We start from the raw sequence: 10,973 nt of genomic DNA, 5'->3' as shown, positions 1-10,973 counted from the left end.
TTACCCAACATTAAAGTACGAGAACGGACGACAGTAAAACAAAGCTAAAGAATTAGCATTAGAAATTAAGTACTTACTCATTACTTATGAGTATGTACTTAATTTATAATTTTTTAATGACTGTGTCTAAAATAAAATTATGTATTATTAATACACCGTATCATTGGATGGAAGTCACGATGCTGCTGTATTTTTTGTTTATGAATATAATTTACTAGCTTTTGCCGGCGACTCCGTCCGCGTGGAATTTAAAAAAAAAGTAGGCTATGTGTTCTTCCAGACTATATTCTACATCTCTTTCATCAATTTCCGTTGAGCTGTTCCGGAGATACCTACAAATAAATATCCATCTAAACTTTCGGTTTTTATTATATTAGTGAGATAAATATATGGGTCCCATGTGAATAAGCCCTAAGTAGTAAGTAAAGAGCGGACTACTGGATAATTGGGTAAATACGGAGTGATTTGCATTCACTAGAGAAATGTTCTGGATCACTGATTGCTGGCTTACTTCATTGTGTTGCCTCCTGCGATGTAATACCTTACTTTATAGTATCACAACCTATTTTTAAATAATTTTATTTTAACGTTTTTACAGCTGCATTCAACGTTTAACAGTCATTTAAACAGTCACGATTATTTCTTTCTCACAAAGCGAAATATTAGAAATCGTCTTCAAAAAAAAAACAAAAGACTGATGAAAGAGAGGCATATCAAAAGATATATAAAAATCAAAACGGAATAATATTCGGTAAAAGCAACTATTAAGAGCATAAATAACAATATATTTCACCCTAAAGGCTCTCAGTACGGCAGTTGTATGGATTATGGCGGCATTTGCCGTTCGATATTCCCATACGCGGAATAATGTTCAAACGTGGATAAAATCTGCAAGTACAATATGTTGTGTCCAGCCTTTGTGATGTGTATTTTCGAAACAAAATACAACTAACAAAAGGAAATGCCTATTCGTTTTGCCTCTTTACCTATGCAATGCTTATAGTCAGTGAAAAAAATATTTTGAAGTTGAATACTTCTTAGTTTAAATAAACTAATAGATTAAATTATTTTGATTTTTATTGGAAATTTTAGGCATATCAAATGATATCTCAGTTATTTTTTTACAAAGGTTTCAAATATCTGTAAATTTAAAGTCAGAAATGCAACAAGCAGCTGACCGCAACTTCGTCCACGCGGAATTAAAAAAAAACTAGTAGTAAACACAGGTGGGCACAGTTAATCGAAAAGTTAACTTTGTTAATCGTTGATACGTTAATTAAAATATTAACTTCGTTAAGAGTTAAAAGTTAACCATACCAAAATTATACTGCTTTTGGGGCTGAGAGAAATAGGTAAAACAAGTAATAAGTAGATCTTTTGATGACTTGATAATATGCACGAATTGTACACACTTTTGTGGATCGAATTTACAATTTCACACTTATTGTGACGACACTTGTTTCACATATTAAGTTCATCTCTCTCTCTCTCTGCGCATCGTTTCCTCACTCCTGAGGGTCGCGACCTCTCCTCTTGACCATCTCGAGAAGGGTGGTTCTCCACTCTGTGCGGTTCTCGGCGCTGTGGATGGCATTATGTATGCTGGAGTCGAGTGTGGTGCGTACTTGGTCAGTTAAGTTCATACATTCTCTAAAACACAATTCGATCAGATCAATGTAGACAGTTAGTGGCATTTGTATCTCAAGTATTAGTAAAAGTGTAAATAAAAATATGAATGAAGTAAAGTGTTTTCGAACCTTCTTTTGATTTTGTCCTCTTTGTTCACGTCTTTCCCGGACACTCAGATGCATCACACTTGCATTTGTATTCAATACAAACAACCAAAACCAAATCTTTTCACTTAATAGAATTAGATAAACAATTAATTAGAACCCTAAAGCAAAGTTAATAATTAAAAAATAGAATAAGAAAAGAAAAAAATTACAAAACATTTTTAACTATTTTCCAACAAATCCCTGGTGTGTTATTAGCTTTTCTCTTGGCTTTAATTATCTTTGATTAAATTTTATAAATTGAATATTTAATTAGTCCTCTAACGAAACGCTGTCTGCATTATAATGTCGAACATTGTGCAAAAGTTTTACAACTTAATTACTTAAATAATTAAGAAGAAACTTATTTTGTACATACATTGATTTTTAATTTTTATAATCGTACTAGCTGTCGCCCATGACTCCGTCCGCTCGGCATTAAAAAAAATATAAGTAGCCTACGAGTTCTTCCAGAGTATGTTCTACATCTGTGCCAAATTTCATCAAGATCTGTTTTGCCGTTCCGGAGATCTTTTGGAGACCTTCAAACAAACATCCATCAATCCATCCATCCATCCATTCATCCAACAACATCAACAATTTTCATTTACCTAAAGATATCAAAACATTCGTTCTGAGTTGATATTTAACGTAAAAAAATTATTTAAATTCATTGAACTTGCGTACTAAATCCAATAATGTATAATGCATATAGACGTACCGCTTTATTTAATTAGAGGTACAGCCCGGGGCGAAAGTGATCAATATATGAATTAAACAATTTGATTTCGGTACAATCGTGCATGAAAATGTTAAACATGTATACCAGGGACCCATAATACTTACTTATTTTTTATAATAAAAAAATACCTAAAATCTCAATCAATCTATGCGTAATTATTCAAGAATACGTTTTTAGAGATAAAAGCATTTGCGTTTGAATGACAGGCTTCAAAATATCAAAAAACATTCATTTTTAAACGTTAATACTAGAATTTTTTTTAATAATAAATAACAAATGAAATTCGCATATGCAGCCAAATTCCAATAATATCAAATATTTAATATCAGAGCTAAGAAATTTTTGTATGAGAATATGTACTCTCACGCCATTTCATTATGAATTCAATCATAGTAACATGAGAGACAATAATATCGTATGTAAATTCGTTACAATTCAAAACGCAAGATGGTCGACTTGTAAATTAGTATACTTTGTATGTCGTACCAATATATCGATGGTTTCAATGTAAATAATCTTTCTTTTTTTCGGGGGGAATCTTCTAAACATACCCTGCCTTCTGAGGGAAAGACCCTCCGCGGTCACTCGGATCGCTAAAGACTGGGACTCTTTAGCGATCTCCAAGGGAACTCACCGGGACTTTGCACGACCTAGGGGAAAGCACCCCCTCTCGTGTCCTCACTTAATCACGGTAACTCAGGACCACTCTCTGTTAATGTAAATAATCTTAGAAATGAATAACCAGAAAGTTAAAACAAATTACCTTGTTAATAATAATTAAAATTTTCGGTCAATTATCGGTTGTTTTAAAGTTTTAAGGTTTTATATCCCGTAAATTTCAAGTTACAAACATACGATTTTTTTATGTCGGAACCGTAGAGATGGATTGCATGTAAACATCAGATCTCACCGTATTGTTAAAAGGTGTCAACTTATATTTTCCTTAACGATGTATTAATTTCACTGCACTAAGTTTTTCCCTCGTACATTAGTATATTTAAACGGCACTCTAGAGTCGAGATTTTACAGGAATGAAATGTTAATATCAAATCTCGTATTCGTTCATCGTGTTACATTTAAATTGGATTCTATTACTCAAGTGGGCGCGTATTGCAACGGATTTGGCGGACATTTTTATTTACATATATATAATTTTATTTTATACGTCGCCAGTTTATAATCTCACTACATATTAACTGTAAGAAAATTATGATCATTATTTTTTTGAGTAAAGTTTAAGTGATAATTGCGGATATTTTTTATAAGCGAGTCAATGTCCGGTCCCTATGGACCTTCATAAGAGAGAAACTAGGGTTAGACCTAAACCTCTATAAGTGTGAAAAATATCGCGATCCCTTTGACTCGCGCTTATTCAAGTTCGACTGTATTAAGTTTTCTTGGTTGGCCTTATTTTTTTTATTATATTTGTTGATGTGAAACATATATATATAGGATCACTTGTAAACCGAATTGTTGGCGTGGCGACGCTTGCCGTGGCGACGGGACGCCACGCTATATTATATATATATATATATATATATATATATATATATATATATATATATATATATATATATATATATATATATATATATATATTTTTTATTTTAATAATATAATAATCTTTTATGCATATAACTTGTACACACACGATGTTTCACATCTGCCAGGCGTCCCATGACGGCTCACAGTTTTTTTTTGCATCTAACATCACAAATGCAAAAAAATGATGATTGAGGTAAGAAGAATTAGTGATAATGTCACGTACAAAGCAATTAAAACAATTTTGATGCACTCTACATTTAAAAAATCTAATCTGAAAAAACCTTCTCGAGCAATTGATGCGAATTGCTCGTTATTGGATTCTCTGCATGCACAATGAATTAAAAATCAATTTCAGTTATGGAAAAGCTTCAATGGCGTTATTAAAAGCGTTCCAAAACCACTAAACAAATTTCGATATACAAAAAAAATATTTTCATTCTTGATGAAACTTTTTGTTTTAGATTTTTGAATGAAGATTAATGAAGTATCTCAATTGACACACACAACGCCATTAATTGGTCCATAAAGAAGTCTCTGCAAATTTATAATTAGAACTTTGTACGTAGAAACTATGTAACTACTAAACAACTGTGAATGCGGTAGGAAAGAGTTTAATAAATAATATTATGAGAAACCTGCACTAAAAGTCTGCTTAAGTGTACTCTGAGTGTCGTAGTTGGGGCAGTAGCGTTAACTAAAGGGTATTTATCTTACTTGGTATATAATCCTAGGTACGATACGAATCAATAACTTCATAGTTTGCGTTAAAAGTTTAGCCACGGATCGTTCTCGCCTCAACTCTCCGAGTTTCTGTTGCCTTTAGATACGATCTTACGACTTTCAAAACTTTTGTCAAGGGCTAATAGACGCCACTGTTTTAAATTGTACAGCCAATTTAAATTAAGTCTACATATATATAACTCCCGTAATCAAGAGGGGTAAGCAGATCACGTTTGAGTCGTTATGTGTTGTTGAGGCAATCAATAGAAAAAAGTTTTCTAAACAAAAGGTCGAAGTAGTCAAATAAGTTTGACGAGTAATATTCTTGCATTAAAATTAATTGCCGTACTCAGACAAGAAGACCCTTAGTGTAGAATTAGTACAAGAAATCTATACTAAAAGTTTTTTCATCTAGGCTACAAGTTTACTATTATAAATGCGAATGTTTGGATGGATGGATGTTTGTTTGGAGGTATCTCCAGAACGGCTGCATCTCCCTGAAAATTGGCATAGATATAGAACATAGTTTGAAAGAAAACATGGGCTACTAATTAAGTTTTTTTTTTAATTCCGCGCGGGCAGGCTCATGGTCAATAGCTAATTTAAAATAAAATAACGAATTTGTACAGTAAATTAATTACAACATCAAACCCATTCAAAGTTTCGTAAAATCGTGAAAAGAACATTTTCTACTTAAAGAAATTAAAAACGAAATGAAGAGTTTCGTCTCCGCTTTGAATTTATGGTCAACTTTAAATTTTTTTAATTAATTATTCCAAGTATTTGCTTTGAAACGTAATAATCCGTTTACATTTTTGTCTATAATATTTAATTTCTTTACTTTTATTTGAAAGCTGTGAAGTGGAAGCAATTCCGCGTTTTGTCTGGTGTTTGGCGTGCCGCAGACCTAATTTTACTTACTCTTACCCTTCCCACTCTTTTCTTATAAATAAAGAATTTGACGGAAGAAATGTCATGTCATAGACAGGGGTACTATGTTTATGTGCGTCCTCTCCTCTAAAGGTAGGCAGCGCATCTGCAATTGTGACTAAGGCTAGCGGTCGCTTTGCTATTTCGGCGGATTCAGGTGAGATTTCGCAAAATGAGATTAGAATAATTGTTGTTAGGTTAGAATCTGTTTTCCGTCCTTTGTATTACTTCTATAGACACTAGGATAGTTTTCATTCGTAGTAACGTTACTTTATTGATACATTCACTAGTATTAGATTAAATATAATACATAAAAACTAAAATATGTCATTAAAAGGTGTCCCTTTAGGCAAGGTTCCGAAGATACTGGCAGCGTTCCCCCTTTGAATGGCTAGACTAATTCTTTGTCCGAGGTCAGCTCTTCGGTCTCCTGTGATGTCGACTAACCTTTTTGCTGTTTCCTTAAAAAGCCATCTAGCGCTAGGACCCCACGGACCAAGGGTTTCATTCAGTTTGTAATACCCGGTATCACAAAAATATTTATGTAAGACATATTGTGATAGTTTATTATCATGTTGAATACATTCACGTTTGTATAAAGAAAAATCATTAAAAATGAACACATAAAGAAGTCATTTAGTACACAAAGTGCCGGTGAAAATGTAAGCTCCATTACCCAAGCACAAATCTTCACTAACGTTAAGCTTATTTGTTAAATCGCTTCCTGAGAGCTTCGCTGAGTGAGCAGAAATACTGTACAATATTTACTTTATCGGCAACATTTTTAGCATCAATATGCCCGGTTTCTAAATAACACATCATCATCAGCTCACTATATATCGCCACTGAGGGGACTAAACTACCCCAAGTTAGCGGTGACTAGGCCATAGTCAACCACGCTGGCCTAGAACGGGTTGGTTGAATTCACACACATATTTGAATGAAGGTTGTACAAATTTTAATCGAAAAAAAAAATTGGTACAAGGCGGTATTCGAACCTACGACCTGCAGATTAATAGTCAAGTGCCTAATCCCACCACAATAAAAACTCCTCCTCCTCTACTTGATTGCCTATATCAATAATTAAATTGTTTAAATTTTCGTGAGACATTATTACTCATAGAATAAGGTTTTGAAAACGGAATAACGACGCACAAAGCAGACATGTTTGTTTAATTCATAAAACACTAATAGTGAATATGTTTGCATGGAAAAAATTAGCGTAAATATAAGTTATACGGTTATTGTATTAACACCCTTGTCAAATAAACCGAGTAATTTTTGTCTAAAACTTGTCAATCGACATTGCAAAGTCGAAATCAAAAATTCGCTTGAGTTTCAGTCTAAATTGTTTAATAATAACACACTGCAGTGTAATTGTGTCCAAAATTAAAATATCGCTTAGCTTGTAAAATTACCGCGCATCGTGTGAAATCGCTTAATGAGGGCTGTAATTACTCTTTGTTAAATAACAGAGGGCTTTTCGATAATAAAACGGCTAACCAAAGTTGATACTTGAAACTGTAGCAAAAAATAAAAGCAGGCTCTCTTTCTCGTAAATTTTCTGACGTAAATTGAATTAAAAAAAAACACACTTTGTAATACTCATAAAGACACTCTTAAACTCCTCTATGTATATCACTAAGTTATAATTTCAATAACTAAACCTACAGATGTATTATTTAAACACTAAACCTGGTCTATGATAATTTTACCTATCTTTAATAATGTATCAATTGTGAAACAATGTTCGCTGTATGAACAGGTGTATTAAATTAAATAACAGCCTGTAAATTTACTAAGGGATTATCAATCTTGATTTCTGTGTACACACCATGTGGTTAAGGGTGCGGTTATATTAGTAAATATCAAAATAATATTCGATACAATACATTTTAACGATGTTAATACGTCAGTGCTAGTTTAAATCTGCATACATTCTAGAAATGATTTTTCTGAACATTTTTTTACATTTTTAAATGTGGGATATATATTATTATACATAATCGCTTTTCGTCATTTCGTGTGGTCATACCCTTAATATCTCATACATGGTAATTATTTTGGCGGAGATTGCCTTAGATCAGTTTGTACACCTGTTCATAACACAATGTTAATAAATAATTTTAACGAAATAGCATTGGAATAATTTTACACGAAAAAAAGATAGAAAAGAAAGAAAGAACAGAAAAGATTGTTATCCATTAGTATCTTTGTTATATAAACAAGCAAAAAGAAGTGAGTCAAAATATAACGTTAATTTTAATTGAATCTGTTTTGCTTAAAATTCAGTAAGAGTTTGCGAAGGTTTTTTTTTTGAAAGACAGGAAACTGAACCGACTCATAAAAAGGAAATACGAAGAAATACATTAAAAAGTTTTCTGTTATTTGGAAATGTTGCTTCCAACAAATTTATTTTCCACGCAATCGAGTGAAGGAAGATTATTTCTCGATGTTCGTTTCGTGATTCGTTTCAACATAAAAAGAAAACGTTGGGAAGATGTTTTTAAATTTATTCCCTTTAATGAATTTCCTTTAAAACTGTACCATCATATTTGCGTTATTTAGTGTAAGTTTTTGAACACTTAATAATTACTTAACTTATTGCCTCCTGTGAGGTTTGAACTTCTCCTCCTTGACCCCTGGTTTACGAGACCAGTGCTCTACCACTGAGCTAAAGAGGCTCTGTACAACTCAAACAATTATATTAACGAGTGAAGAATAAAGATCTTGCGAGAGAGCTCCCTGAGATCTCGCTAAGATTGTATGAAGTTGCCGAAGTTCTTCAGCGAGCTGGGTTGACTGAAGTGATCCATGTCCCCACCAGTCTACCCTCACGACAAATACGCGTCAATCTATAATAATCATGTTTCAATCAAGATAATTATGGCAGTGCCCAATTTTATTTAATAATCAATGCATATGTAATATGTGTAATCATACTAATATTTTAAACTAGCTTTTACCCGCGACTCCGTCCGCGCGGAATAAAAAAAAATAGAAAACGGGGTAAAAATTATCCTATGTCCGATTCAGCCGTTCTTGAGTTATAAATAGTGTAACTAACACGACTTTCTTTTATATATATAGATGCGAATGTTTGGATGGATGGATGGATGGATGTTTGTTTGAAGGTATCTCCAGAACGGCCCAACAAATCTTGAAGTGAAATATGGCATAGAGGTAGATCATAGTGTGAAAAAATACAAAGATTTACTTCACTAAGACACTTATTATGTTTTTTAATTTCTCGCGGACGGAGTCGCTGGCGACAGCTAGTGCATACATAAACTCTAGTTATACTCACTGTACTGCATAAATAATTACTGTATGATGAATTAAGACAGCTACATAATACGATTCCAGCACATCAACCCTGTGATATATCATTCAATGTCAAAAGAATTGAAACACAATAAGATACTTGATAGTTGAAAGAAAATACAATTACAATACATCACCCCTTTTATTCTAAGTTTGTTAACCTCACGGGGTAAGGTGAGTGTAAGGTCGATGTGTCGCATACAAAGAAAAGTTAAATAAAGGATAAGGTAAATGTACAACATATTGTTCTTTTCTCCCTTAAAATTTAATATCTTAAGTTACGTATTGGCAAGGTATTTTTTAAGTAAATTAACTTTGACATTTCAGTTTTCTTAAAATGTGTTCAAATCCTTTTTTTTTAATTAGAAGTTATGATCCAAAATAATATATAACTAGTTGTCGCACGCGACTCCGTCTGCGCAGAATTATAAAGAAACTTTATCAAGTTAGAAATAGAACATAGTCTGGAAGAATATATAGATTATCTTATTAGTATGTTCTACATCTGTGTCAAATTTCATCAAGATCAAGCGTATCACCTTCTCAAAGGCCGGTAACGCATCTGCGATTCCTCTGGTATTGCAGATGTCCATGGGCGTCGATGAACACCTTGGTGTTCCCGCTGCTCGTTTGCCCCCTTCTCTTATAAAAAAGATAAAAAAAGATTCTTTGAGTCGTTTCGGAAATACCTTGTAATAGACATCCATCCATCCATCTAAACTTTCGCATCTATATATATAAAAGAAAGTCGTGTTAGTTACACTATTTATAACTCACGAACGGCTGAATCGATTTGACTGAAAATTGGTGGGCAGGTAGCTTAGAACCAGGAAAAGGACATTGGATAATTTTTACCCCGTTTTCTATTTATTTTTTATTCCGCGCGGACGGAGTCGCGGGTAAAAGCTAGTTTATAATATTAATAAGATAATTGATTGAATTATAAACTAAGTTCAATTAACTAAGCCACAAAATTTATTGTTACTTTGTAGTCCTGTAATTAGTTTCCAATTTAGATCTTGACTTATTAATGTAACAAGTTAATTGTTCTTTAAATTATTAATTATAGCTCGTAATCAAATAACATATTAATTTGTATACTCGTAGTAGTAATGTTAATTTAGGATGGAGTTAATTCAACTTACTTTGTGTGAAAATCAAATTGAATTTACAACTAGCGGTTAAAAAAAGTAACCTATAATATGCCAGTACATCAGCTAACTTCCCGTCAAAATCCTGTCAAGATCAGGCGAGCCGTTTCGGATATTACCCGGATTACGCGGACAATCGCGGATTAGGGGACAGACAGACAGGCAGAAGTCATCATTCCAACCAATTTTATTAATTTTGTACATAGATTAAAACATAGAATATTTGATGCAATTTTTATCAAAAAATCATTTAAAACTTACCACGCGTTTCGATTACCAAAACAACTATTTACAAAAAAGTATTGTAATCTATGTTTTTTTTAGACGAGTAGAGGCAATGGAAACAATTATTATGTGAACGACGAAAGGGTACAGTTGAAAATATTTTGTAAAATACTACGTATGGGTACAAACTCTGTACACCTTTTTAAGGTAATTACACGAACAAATGAATGTGAAATTTTACACAATTAAACTAAATGTGGAGAAATAAGAGATTTTGGCATATGGTAGGATTCAAAAACAACATGTATGGTGCTTGAATGTAGACATGGAAATTGGTTTCAATTACTTATGGGTAAGAATTGTAAAATAAATACATGCTCTTCGAATGATTAATCCGCAGAACTCTCATTCGGTTTAGTAATGAATGAGAGTTCCGCGGAATTCAATGTTTGTATTTATAATGTTATATTGAATTTTGTTCCAGATGTCATCGCCTTCTTAGCTCAGTGGTAGAGCACTGGTCTCGTAAACCAGGGGTCGTGAGTTCAAACCTCACAGAAGGCA

At 32.9% G+C, this 10,973-nt stretch overlaps 1 non-coding gene across 1 annotated transcript; it reads left to right on the top strand.

Moving 5' to 3' along the window:
* The first annotated feature begins 10,901 nt into the window (after positions 1-10,901).
* Positions 10,902-10,973, top strand: Trnat-cgu. Its single transcript has one exon. It is a non-coding gene; the product is annotated as a tRNA-Thr (tRNA).

Source organism: Papilio machaon, chromosome 23 (genome assembly GCF_912999745.1).
Source record: "Papilio machaon chromosome 23, ilPapMach1.1, whole genome shotgun sequence".
NCBI classification, from domain to species: Eukaryota; Metazoa; Arthropoda; class Insecta; order Lepidoptera; family Papilionidae; genus Papilio; species Papilio machaon.
The sequence above is the reverse complement of the archived record's forward strand: the minus strand, read 5'-3'. Positions and strand labels throughout refer to the sequence as shown.